Consider the following 13770-nt stretch of genomic DNA (forward strand, 5'->3'; position numbering starts at 1 on the left):
ACTCCAAAATTTCAAGTGAACAAGCGACCACAACCCCCACAACTTTCCAACAGTAAGTAACCACTGGGCCAAAAACTGATGGAATATACACCTCATCATCTGTAAACCACCCAGGTGAGGGCTATACACCACCTAACTAAATATACAAACTACAGGATCACATTACAGTGGGGAAAAGGGTAAATGCCCCTTGTTGGACAACTGGTTACTTACCATTGGAAAGTTGTCGGCTATGTGGTTGTTCATTGAAATGAAGTTTCAGAGTCTTCATCTCAGTCTTCTCATATTCTTCTCATATTCATATATACGTGTGTGTGTGTGTGTGTGTGTGTGTGTGTGTGTGTGTGTGTGTGTGTGTGTGTGTGTGTGTGTGTGTGTGTGTGTGTGTGTGTGTGTGTGTGTGTGTGTGTGTGTGCATGCAAACATAAATATTCATGTAAATATCTGCATCATTGGAACTTTTCTCCCTGGGACTCTGTTGAAAGGGGGTTCATCAGACTATAGCTAACATTGCATTAAAGCATAGCAAGGTTTTCACGGTTGTAGAAGATTGGAGGTCCATTATATTCCTTCAATGTTAATTTGTCTTTCTTACTTATTCATTTAAAAAATAGCTCAATTAGCTTTCTAGTCTTTGCTTTTGGTTTTATGTTCTTTTTAGCAGTGAACCTGTGACCAGTGAAACATTCTTTTTTGCATGTTCTATTTAAAAATTCATATAATCCTGGTCTTTTAAAGTTTCAACTTTCATGTAGATTTTTTTTGAAAGTTCAAGGTTTATGCATTACAATATTTTGAGCAATATGAAATAATTTATTTTGTTGAAGTGAGGTAATCAATAAAATAAATAACTATTCTGTTTTCTCAACGTCAGCCAAATGCACACACACTAGGCCATGGAAGTTAGTCAGAGAAGTGTTAACCCATTGATTTGTATTTCTTCTGTCACTGCCAAATTCATTAAAGAATTGGCTTACAAAAATTATTTCTCTAGCTGCTATTTGGATTTATAGAAATGCTTAAATATTTTCCTTTCCTGTATATAACACACATCTAGATTTCTTTATTAGTGTCTTGCTTTGTTTTTAGGAACATTATTCTCATTTACAATAATAATAATTATCATCATCAGCAATCATTATCATCACATATGTCTTCATTTGTTTCATCATTATATGCAATAATAAATGTCTAAACACTGAAACTGTACATGTGCTGTATGTGCATTTTTATTGTAGGTGCCAAGTAAGACATTTTTCAGATTGAAGGAGGCTGTTGCTAGGATCCTAGATGATTATGAAATCGGTGAAGTAGACATAGTTGGTCTGCGTCTATTTTAAATTGATGAACAAAGTAATTATGAGAAAACCGATGTAAATGTGTTGAATTCATAGGATGGTTTCCTAGATGATGTGGCTAGGTTAGTTTGGTCGCATTATTCAGTCAAAGAAGATACTGTAAAAATCTTCAAATGGCTACTAGTGGGCATGATGAAAACGTTAATATGCAATTATCACTTAGAAAGTCAAGAAAGCAAAGTATGCAAGAAACAGAAACATTTTGCTAGCAAAAGCAAGATAAAGTATAGAAGTCAGTACTGGAGCAGAAGATCTCTGCTGAAAATCAATGGAAACAGAGAAATAATGTCAGTCAATCATTAGATGAAAAGGTTGTTTTTTAATTGGCAGATGAGCCAGACACTGAAGAAGTTTCAGTATTTATATCTTGCAAAACCTAGTGACAACTAAAATGCAATGAGTATGCTAGAAAGCAGCTTATAGATTCCAACAAGGAGAAGCTTGAGGTATCACAGCTTTTTTGTTATCTTGTAGACTATAACTTTGCTGACAACTAGTTCATGCATAAAACACTAAGGGCAGGATTCATGAAGCCTCCGTGTAAGAGATACAAGGCTTACACGGAGGCTGCAGTTAAACGGTGTGACGTCAGCATGTCATGCATATGCATGAGGGCATGTTGAATCACACCTAAGGCTAACACAGTCCATGGAAGACAGTAGGGGGCGTGTCCGTAGGCTGAGCCCTGCAAACGGACACACCCCCAGAAGAGTAAAAGTGCCCAAAGTAAACCCCCATGACAGAGTACAGGGAAATGTGAATAAACATAACACAACACATGCCCCCACAGACTTTGAACATAAAATCATATAAATGAACATGTTTTATATTTTTTTAAACTGTAAAGATGTTTGCCCGTGAGTGCGCTCATTTGCACGGGCGTGCCCGTAGCTCAGCTACAGTTAGCAGTAAGTGGAAAAGCATATAAGAACTAACTATGCAAAGTAAGCCAAAAAGCAATAGCGTAGCGGTACAGCCGTCGGCTGAAGAGCACGCAGTCATGGTTCGAGCCCCCACAACATCTATTTTTAGTGAAATAAGCATAAAACAAGTCCCTGACACATATGTACACATATAAAATTATATTTTATGTAAAATGTAATGAAATAGTCCATTTATTGTGAAGAAATGTGAGATAAAATAATAAGAAATGCCAGATGTGCCCATAGCTGAGCTATAGTTTGACAAGCTGAGTGCATCTGCCCGTAGGTGAGCAGTGGTTTAACATGTACAGAATGAGTGCCCATAGGTGAGCAATGGTTCAACAGGTGCAAAATGAGTGCCCGTAGTTGAGCTGTGGTTTAACACGCTGAAACTGTGTGCCCCTAGCTGAGCTGAGCGTAATATGCATGCTGACAGCCAAATGAAGTGTAAACCAGCATAACCCATTTGCGCGGAGCTGCGCACCACGCCAACAAGCTAACCGACGGGCAACGTTGAGCAAGCTGTAACAAAACTGCCTTTACACAGACACACCCCCTAGCCTGTCTAGACAGTCATAAAATATAAAAAGCAGTGGCCAGGGTCGAACCCAGGACACCATGCACCATGGTCAAGGTACTGAACCACTAAGCCATGACAGCTATACTTAGAAATGCAGTAATAGCAAATATATAGGAATGAATAGAAAGATGAGCATGACAAAGCAGGTTTTGTGAAGCTGATACAATTCCAAAATGGCCAATCACAGATAAGTGTGGGAAAAATGGCATATATAAGCCCCATAGGCGGGAATACACAGCATGACCAATTGTAGAACTAGCTTGCAGCCAGAATGTCAGGAGTAGGTGAGGGTAGTTGCTTCCGAGCACAGAGGTGGGGAGTTGAGGAGTCCAGATATATGGTATGGCTCCTTGTCCACAATCATGAGGCCCAACGCATGCAGGACCAGGTCCTGTGGGGAGCATATAGGGCTGAGGCCTGGGACCGGTTGGCTCATGATCTCACCAGTGCCACAGGGATTCCAAGGACTGGTGAGCAGGTCCGTCACCACCATGCGGACCTGAAGAGACGTAAGCAGGACCAACTGAACCTTTGGATCCAGGAGGCCCGGCAAATGCCCAACGCCCCACTACTGAGTAAGTTACATTTAATTATGTATGTAAGAAATTAACCTAGCTGATATTATAGAGATATGTATTCCAATATTACTTTATTTATATTACAGCTGCAGGTGTCCGTTCTGTGAACCGCAGTGCCTATGGCGATAGGCTGGTGTGGTTGTGCCACCAGGCAGGTCAGTAATCCTCTCCCTGTAACTGTAAAGAAATATAAAAGTATGACAGTTAGCAAAAGAGTGCAGTGTAGTCACTAAGTAATAAAATGTGCAAGTAACAGTGTAAGAGTGTTTGCAAGTATTGCTTGATTACAAAAGTGTGTTGCAGTCTGTAATCCAAACAGAAAAATTAAAATGTCTGAAATAAAGTCTGAAATAAAGATGCCCCACCTGTAATATAATAGTACACAACCTGCAGCAGGCTGAAAAGTACAGCTGCAGAAGATGAGCAAATCACATGTGTGAAATATATCCCTGTTGAAATACTGAAACATGACAGAAGTGAGACTGTTGGAAAGGATTGTAATAACTACAGGTAAAACATGTCAATAAAGCCTAGAAGTAAGTATCATCCTGAATTGTAAAATTGAAACAAGTGAGAGAGTGTGAGAAAGAGTTATGAATCCACCAATAAAGTAGTAATAACCCCTGAATAAAGTATACTGCAGTCAGTACAGAATGAAATGAATGTGACAAGCAGAACCAAACTGCGAAATGTGTTCAAAACGTTGCTGCAGCTGGATATGTTGATCTCAGTCTGCAATATGCAGATAGTATGATTGTCTGAAATACCAAACATCCACAGTTGTCTATAGCTATATAAAGCAAATGTAGCAGGATGATGTAGCTGAACAAAGCCAGATATGAACATGTATGAATAACAATAAAATGTATATTGATGTAGCAGTAACAATCCTATCACCAACTTGAAGTAGTTATCACATAGGAAACTGTAGGTTGAACAGTAGTGTGTATATATCTGCAGCTATTAGAAATGTACAGCATATGTATTGGTATTTGAAGGTGTCAATTATATTTTCTTCACCCTACCGTATAACCACATATAATCCATTCCATGTGAAATTGGTATGTGCAATCACAATTAACACCCCTGGACATTTGTCCTGTTGGGTCATACATATTTGCATGTACGTTGATGCATCTGCCCTGTTCATACATCCAAACCTGATGGCCTGTTGCCATCAATCAACCCTGCACGTTGTTGGACTGTGTATTGCTGTTCAAATTATGCATGTGTTATGCTCGCTGTTCAATGGTGTGAATATCTGGGTGTTTGGTTAATGGGAATACTAATGCATGCTGTTACAACTAATTGCAAATGGTATTGTATGTTACTAACCCAAACTGTCATGACATAATGCAAAACATAGGACGACAGGGAAGGCGGGTTCCAGCGGACCCACCTCTCCCACCTCAGCTGGCGAGTGCACCTGGCAGTAGTGCCCAGTCTGGACCCTCCTCCAGTGGCCCTGTGCCAACTGTGGGTGGAAGCGCTGCAGGGGATGGGGCTCATCCCCCCTCTGCAAGTGTGGCTGGAGGAGAACCACCACTCACCCTCCGTAGCGTCCAGACTGTGGTGCGTAGGGAGAGCCAGGAATCTGTTCTTGGGCCCCTACGCCAGCTTGAGGCACAGGTGGCACAACTTACGGGCATGCCTGTTGCCTGGCCTACACAGCCCCCAGCACAGCCCTGACCTGGGCAGTGAAGGAATAGTTTCAACTGCCCATGGGTGGGGATATCAGTTCCACTGTTGCCATCTGTGGGCTCATGGGCTCTGGATATCCAAACATCCGTCCCTGTCAATTGTGTAACCCCCCCCACACGTGTCATACACCGCCCCTGAATGCGTCTTGTTTGTCTTGTCTGTTGACCTACCCAACCTACCTTCCCAGCTATACCAACTTCTTTTACCTGACATACCACTCTCACCTGAAAAAAAAAAAAAAAAAAAAAAAAAGGTCACTGTACCCACAAAAAAATTACGTCCCATACATAGCTGCCCATTCCGCACACATGTCTGCTGGACATGGAAACTATCAATTACAATTGGCTGTACAACACGTATTATTGTTGTCCTGACACCTCTCTCAGGGGTGGAAGGTTTCAAATGTCACACCAAATTACAAACATATGCACAGCTGTTGCTGATGAAGAAAAGGGCAGCTATGGGCCTTACCTACATCCCTCCTGCAAAACCCAAGCTTGTTTCCCTATTGCCTTACCCTCTTTGTGACCCCTTTTTCACCACTTTCCTGTCTCCCCATTTTCATTTCTTTCAAAGAAAATAGCTCGAATGTGCGCCAGAGTAAGCACTGTTAATCAGTTGTAAGCGGGTGTGTGCGGAGCTGAACGCCAGTGCGCATGTGGGAGCTCCACGCAAACCAGCACTAACCCGGTTACAACTGCTTAAAAGTGCCTTAGTCACTCTGATTGACAGGTCCTGTAGTCAGTTCAAAAGCAAAATAAAATCCCACTGTCAGTCCCGAACCCAGGAAACAGTAGTCTGCATGACTTACCACTAAGCCATGACTGTTATATAAGAACATTGTGCTACAATAAATATATCATGTAATAGTAGGAATGAATGTAAAGGGAATATAGGATGTGTAGTACACAAAGCATATCATGTATATTTACTGTCAAATCTAGTGGATTTCTATAGTGTGTGAACAGAAACAGCCATGCTAGTTGGTAGCTAGTAGGTAATAATGTCAGTTATTATACATATATAAATATATGTATATATATATATATATATATATATATATATATATATATATATAGTTGTAAGTGTCAGTGTACATACACACTTAGTACAAGAAACAGGAGAGATGAATGGAGAAATGTGAATCTACAACACAGCCTGAATATGAGAGAGATACTAACCTTTATACTCACAGAACAGTGTCCACAGCATACCAGCATGGTCCCCGCCCTTACAATCTGAAAGGGCAATGCCTATCTCACATACCCTTTTATAGCACCGTCCTGAAATCACAGTGAAAACTGCAATCAGTACACAACTGGCTGCATGCAATTAGCAAATGATGGCTTACAATTGGTGCAGAGGCCATCACATGGACCTATGCAGATACCTGCAAAAGCATCCTGTACACCCACTCCACACATACAATACTTTCATTGCACCGTCTGGAGGCAGAGAGAGAGAGAGAGAGAGAGAGAGAGAGAAAAGAAAGAAAAAAAATAAAATAAAAACACAAACAAAAACCACACGTAAGACAAACTAAGTTGAAGCTGTCATCAGTGTCAGTATCAAGCTGGGCTAGCAGCAGCATGAAGCTATACTAACGGTAACGCAACCAGCTGTGTCAAACACAGGTAATGTAAAGTAACAAGTTAATAGTCTACATACTGTGAACCCTCCATATGTGTTATTGGTCTGTATCTATATGTATGTCTATGTGATAAGTTGTGTGCACGTAGTTTTACCCATAGGGGATGACTATACATTACATGTCATTCAGTGTTAGGCCATGATTCTGGAACCATTTGTCCGTTTCAGTGAGGCCTGTCTGTAGGATGTGTGTGTCAGCTGGTGTAACGACTATGGCGCTTAGTTCACAGTCATCTGGGAACTTTGTCATCCACAACCCACCCATGTTTGCTTACACATCTGAGAAGTAAATGCCAAACAAGAGGGGTCCTAGGACAGAGCCCTGTGGGATACCACATGTGACTGGCTTTGAGTCTGACATGGCTCCCGCAATTTTGACTTTATGGATTCTGTTGTTCAACCAGTTTGCAACCCATCATGTGACATATGTATTAACATTTAAGCTGATGAGCTTGTCTATGATGCCTGAGTGGAATACTGTATTGAAGGCCTTAGGCAAGTCCAGGTAGGCTATATGGACTGCTTTGCCCTCATCAATGGCTGTAGTGACTGTTTTTAAAAGGTCAACCAGGTTCAAAAGGCAGGATCAGCCCTTCACAAAGGCAAACTGGGTGGGATCAAGTGTCTGCAGGTACCCAATATCGCTGTATATGAGTCCCATAATGAATCTTTCCATAGCTTTGCAGACCAGGCTGGTTAAGCTTATGGGGCGGTAGTTCCCAGGGTCAGTAGAGGTGCCTCCTTTGTGGAGTGGGACCACTGTTGCTGTATGCCAGTGTTCAGGTACATATCCTGTAGTAAGACCAAGGTTAAATATCAGTTTTATATAGGTTCATAGGTTCATAGGTTCATACTAGGCTATCTGCCCAAGGGCATTTATAAGCCTAGCCCATAGTTATGTGGCTTTCGCCACCCCTTTAGTTTGAATAAAACTATGCCTATTATTTTGCTGTGCCTCTGTCAAGCAGTGACACTGAAGTAATCCCTGGGGTATATCTGCGATCTCCCATCCATTGGTCAAGATTCCTCTTGAACAAGGCCAGCGAGGTGCTCTGCCTTACATGTACCGGGATTTTGTTCCACAGCATAGGGAGTCTCTGGGTGATGAATCTGTCCCTCCAGCACGTTCTATTAATAACCGTGTCAAGGTTTAAGTCTCCTGCCCTTGTGGTTCTGAGGGATCTAGATTTTTTGAGGTGAAGCATATTCATCAAATCTGGGTTTGACATGGCCTTATATGTCAGGCACAGGTCACCTCTGAGCAAGCGGTATGAGACTGAATAGAGCTGGAGTTCTTTGAGTCGGGCAGCATAAGACATATTTTTGAGACACTTTATCCTTTTGGTGAGGAACTTTTGGGGCCTTTCCAGCTGCTGCAGGTGTCGGGTCAGATACATTCTGAATGGGGCATTGTACTCAATCATAGGTCTAATGAGTGATGAGTACAAGGGGACGATGACCTCCCTTGATCTAGATGTGAATCCCTTCATGATCAGGTGGGCAATGTAGAAGGTTTTCCTAACTACTTTAGCAACATACTACATAGCTACAGTAGCTGTAGAAACTTGGTTCTCTAGACGTTTTCTCCTATTAAATGCCAAAAAAACTAAACTTCTCCTCTTCACCCCCACCACTCGGTCTCCCCCCTTACATTTCTCCATTCTCTCTAATAATGGTACTATCATCTCTCCTGATCCAACTACAAAACTATTAGGAATAACCATTGACAATAATCTCTCTTTTGACCAGCACATTAACAACAACATCAGGTTAGTTAACAGAAAAATTGGTTCCCTATATCGTATCAAACCTTTCCTAACCCCAACAACCAGAACCAAGATTGCACAATCTCACCTTCTATCTACCCTCCTATATGCTTCCCCAATTTATACTAACCTAAAGAAAACCAATCTAAAAAAACTTGCTACTTGCTATAACAATATAGCTCGTTTCGCCACTAGTAACCCCTTTAGGACCCATCATTGTATAAACCTAAAACAACTAGGCTGGCTTGAAGTTCAAAACCACATTATAATACCTCAACTCACTATTGCCCACAATATACTACACCAACCTGACTATACCCCTATACTCTCACAACTACTAATCCCTTACAACAATCTTAACTCACTTCGCTCATCTAGTAAACTCATGACAAAAATTATAAAGGCAAACAATACAGCAGGTGATTCCCTTTTCAGTAACACAATAGGTAGAACTTGGAATCTCTTACCTTGTGACATAACTTTGACTACATCCTTGCCACTTTTCAAACAGAAAATTAAACAATACTTCCAAAATCATTGGCTTTGTTCCTGTAGTACACCTGACTAACCTGTGTCTTCTCCACTCTTTTTCATCCCTGCACTTCATTAGTTCTATTCCTTTACTGTTAGTTTTTAAGTATGTACTTTCTGCACAATTATGTGATATTTTATTATCTGCATATTTTTAACTTGATTTTCTTGAACTTATCCTCACTCCAATGTTTTCTATTTTCTCTGATTGTAGTTATATCTTAGAATAATTAGATTTATATCTTATTGTAATTTTTCTTAGCTTATAGTGGAGCTTTTCTCCTCGGGCCTCTGCTGAAAATGGACATGTATCCAGCCAGACTAGCCCGGTCAACAAATGTAAAATAAAATAAAATAAATAAAATAAAATAAATAAACATGAGTGTCAAACGAAAGGCTACTGTCAACCTGGGTCCCCAGATCCCTGATGACTTCTTCTGTGCTCAGTGGATTGCCACCTATATGGTAGCTAGGGGTAACCTTGTTTTTCCCGAAGGGTATGACTATGCATTTCTTGGCGTTTAACTTTAGGCCATGGCTCTGGCACCAGTTATCCATTTCTGTGAGGCCCTTCTGAAGGATATCTGTGTCAGATGTGTTTTCGACTATGGCGCCCAGTTTGCAGTCATCTGCAAACTTTGTCAGCCATAACCCTCCTGTGTTTGCTTGTACTTCAGAAAAGTAGATGCCGAACAAGAGTGGACCCAGGACTGAGCCCTATGGGATACCACTTGTGACAGGCTTTGAGTCTGACATGGCTCCAGCAACTCTGACCCTGTGGGTTCTGTCACTTAGCCAGTTTGCAACCCATCTTGTGATGTATGGGTTTACATTCAAGCTGATGAGTTTTTCGATGATACCTGAGTGGGGTATTGTGTCAAAGGCCTTTGCCAGGTCAAGGTAGGCTGTATGGACTGCCTTTCCCTCATCAATGGCCTTGGTGACTGTCTCAAAAAAGTCAACCAAGTTTAAAAGGCATGATCTGCCTTTGACAAAGCCAAACTGGGTTGGATCCAAAGTCTGCAAGTTCCCTATGTCTTTATTTATGAGTTCCATTATGATCCTCTCCATGGCTTTGCATATAAGGCTTGTCAAGCTAATGGGACAGTAATTTCCAGGGTCGGTGGAGGCACCGCCCTTGTGAAGTGGGACCACAGTCGCGGCGCCACTCCTTGGCTACGTATCCTGAGGTGAGGCTAAGATTAAACAGCTGTCCTAACTGCGGGTTTAATTCCTCATTGAGTTCATGGAGCACACAGCCGGGGACACCATCCAGTCCCATGGATGCTGTGTTTTTTGCCTTGGAGAGAGCAGTTCTCACCTGGGCGTTGGAGATGTTTGGGAGGCTACAATCCTCTGGTATAGATGTCTCTCCTTTTGGGGAGGGAAGAAGTTTGCACTGAACCTGTCAGCCAGTATGTTGGCAATGTGTGTAGGTTCAGTAATCTTCACATCATTTTGAACTAATTCTGAGCATATCTGGGAGTTTCCTCCTAGGTTTCTAACATAGCTAAAGAAGGCCTTATGATTGTCTTTTGAGTCCTTGGCGATTTTTCTCTCAAAATTTGCCTTGGATGATTTTATGAGAGCTCTTAGTTTTTTACTTATAATGATCAAAGGTGTCTTACCTTTCAAGGATTTTGCTCTATCTTGTAGTAGCTTCCTCCTTTTGTTGTAGAGCTTGTTTATGGCTGGGGTCCACCAGACTGGATGCTTGCCTTTGGTACAAAGTGTCTTAGTTTTGTTTGGGATTGCCTGATCCATGTAGTCCTGTAGGTGCTAGTAGAAGGCATTTGTAAGTGATTCAGCGGTTTGAGTAATGTTTACCACTGGCTCAGGGGCCTTAAAGGAGACCACACTAGTTTTTAGAAGTGTGAAGTCGGCTTTTGAGAAGTTTTTCACTGTGGTCTTTTTTATTTCAGGTGGGGGCAGGATGAGGACCTCCAGCAAGATTAGTTTATGATTTGATCTCACCAGTGAGGGGTATACTTCCAGTGTTGAACATTGTGATCCCATGTTCGTGATGATGAGATCAAGTATGTTTTCTCCTCTTGTGGGAATGGTGACTAGTTGTTCCATGGCATTTGAGTTTATGAACTCCAGGAACCTTTGGGCTAGAGTGTTTGGGCTTGAGTAGTGTTCCCAGTCTATATTAGGGTAGTTGAAGTCACCTAGTATGATGGTGTTTGGAGATATATTTATCCCCTCCAATGTTTTCAGGAAGGCCATGTGAGGTTCCTGAGTTTGAGAGGGTGGCCTGTAACATGCTACAAATTGCAGAGCAGTCTTGCCTATGGTTAATTGCACCTGGATGGTCTCCGATGCATCGTGCATTGCCACCAACCTGGTGGTGTGGGTGTCCTTTATGAATATGGATACCCCCCATCCTTTCTTGGTGTTGTCCGGATTTTGGGGCCGGAACGCATGATATGAGGTGAAACCTGATAGTGCTGGGGTGCTCTCAGGAGCCTTGAACCAGGTTTCTGTCACAGCACAGACATCGATGTTCTCCATACTGAGAAGGGCCTCGAGTGCGTGCATCTTGAGATAGAGACTTCTGGCAATGAGCAGCATTACCCTTAGTTTTTTTCCTTTTTTGTGTTCTAGGGTGGTAGGTTTAGAATTTGAGTTTTGCCTAAAAAAGGCACTATGGGGGTGACAAGAGCCTTTGCCAATATCCGGAAGCCTAGGGGTGACAGGTGCAAGCCGTCCCTTGCGGTTGTATCTCCTCTTGGAGTTCATGTAGCACACATCCAGGGATACCATCAGGTCACATTGATGCTGTGTGTTCTGCTTTGCTGAGGACAGCCCTCACCTGGACATCTGAGATGATAGGGAGGTTACATTCAGCTGTGATAAGTATTTCTAAGTTTGGGGGAGATAAAAAAAAAAAAAAAAAAAAAAAAAAAAAAAAAGCCTATATAGAAAAGAGTGTTGGAAAAATACGCTACTAACTTTTGATAGCATGCATCCCAGGTTTACATTTCCTAACATTATTCGGGGACAAGTAAGTAGAATATCGAGAATCTGTACTCATGAGGCCCAATTTGAAATGGAAATACAAAAACTAGAAGGCGTTTTTCATGAAAGAGGATACAAAGAAGAATTAGTACATAATGTGGTGGGTAAGAGTAAGAACCATAGAAGGGGTAAATATAAACCCTGGATGCACTACAAAAAAGGGGAGGAAAATGATTGGTCACATAATAGAAATGTAACATTACAACCCAGGATGATGCTTACATATAGTAGTGACATTGGAGGGGTATGTGACATAATAAAGAAAAATTGGAACATCTTGGTCAGTGATGATGCTATTAAGACTATAGTAGGGGATAGTCCTAAGTTTGGATTTAGGAGGAACAAGAACTTGAAGGATATTTGGGGTAGAGAAAAAGGTGGTATAAAACAGATTAAAAGTCAGATAGGAAGTGTGCCTTGTGGGGCATGTAAAGCTTGTAAATTCATCAATAAGGAAACCACCTTTAAACACCCAGTTACAGGTCAAGATTTTGTATTTAAAGCTAGGGCCACTTGTAGGACCATGAATATTGTGTACATCGCAGAATGTGAATAGTGCACAAGTTTTTATATAGGCAAAACAAATTGTATGTTCAAAGTAAGGATCTTGCAACATCTATCAGCTATTAGAACAGGGGATGTACACAATGCTTTATACAGACATACAGAACAATTTAACACACATACTTTTAAGTTTAGAGCTGTAGCAAATATAAATTTGGGAAATAGAGGGGGAGACATAAAGAACTTGACAGAGGTAACTGAGGGAAAGTGGATCATTGAACTTACAGCACATAGGAAGCCTAGATTGAATGATGTCATCCCTATGAAGCCCGCCTTGAAAAATAGGCGGGTGATTTATTGAATGTTGATTGGCTAAATTACGATTTAAATTTTATATGTAATGTGAACTTGTTATCTGATGAGAGGATTGTACCCGAAAGCACTCATCTTGTCGAATGTTTGGATGTTTGGATTTTATTAAAAGAACTTGGATAACATAGCAGTGTTCTGCAACAATTTTTTCTTTTATTTTGCATTGCTTATCGACTGGCAGAACTTTGGTGAGGTACTAATACTTTTTGACTGTACAAGTTTGGGGGAGAAGGAGGGGGGGTATTTGCACTGAACCTGTCTGCCAGAATGTTGCCAATATCTGTGGGTTCAGTGAATTTTATGTAGGTGTGTACTAACTCAGAGCATATCTGAGGCTTTTGGTCCATGTGTCTAACAAAACTGAAGAAGGCCTTGTGGTTATCTATAGTGTCCTTGGCCATATCCCTCTCAGAGTTGGCCTTGGATGTTGTTATGAGAGAACTTAGCTTATTACTAGTGCCGACCACAGATGCCTTCCCTTTATGTGAATCTGCTCTGTCCTGCAGTAGCTTCCTTCTATCATTATACAATTTGTCTTTGGCTGGGGTCCACCAGACAGGATGCTTAACCTTTGTCCATAGGGTCTGGGTTAGAATTGTGTGTGCATGTTCCATGCATTCTTTGGGATGTCGTGGGAAGCATTTTCAAATTGGTCAGCATTGTGGGTTGTGGCTTCCACTGGCCCAGTGGGCTGCATGGATACCATCTCAGTCCTAACAAGTGAAAATCTGTCTAGCCACATATATATCAAATTAGTCTACTGTGCTGGTGGTGGTGGTGGGATAT

Source organism: Protopterus annectens, chromosome 3.part1, assembly GCF_019279795.1.
Source record: "Protopterus annectens isolate FY-2018-M chromosome 3.part1, PAN1.0, whole genome shotgun sequence".
Lineage (NCBI taxonomy): Eukaryota > Metazoa > Chordata > Ceratodontiformes > Protopteridae > Protopterus > Protopterus annectens.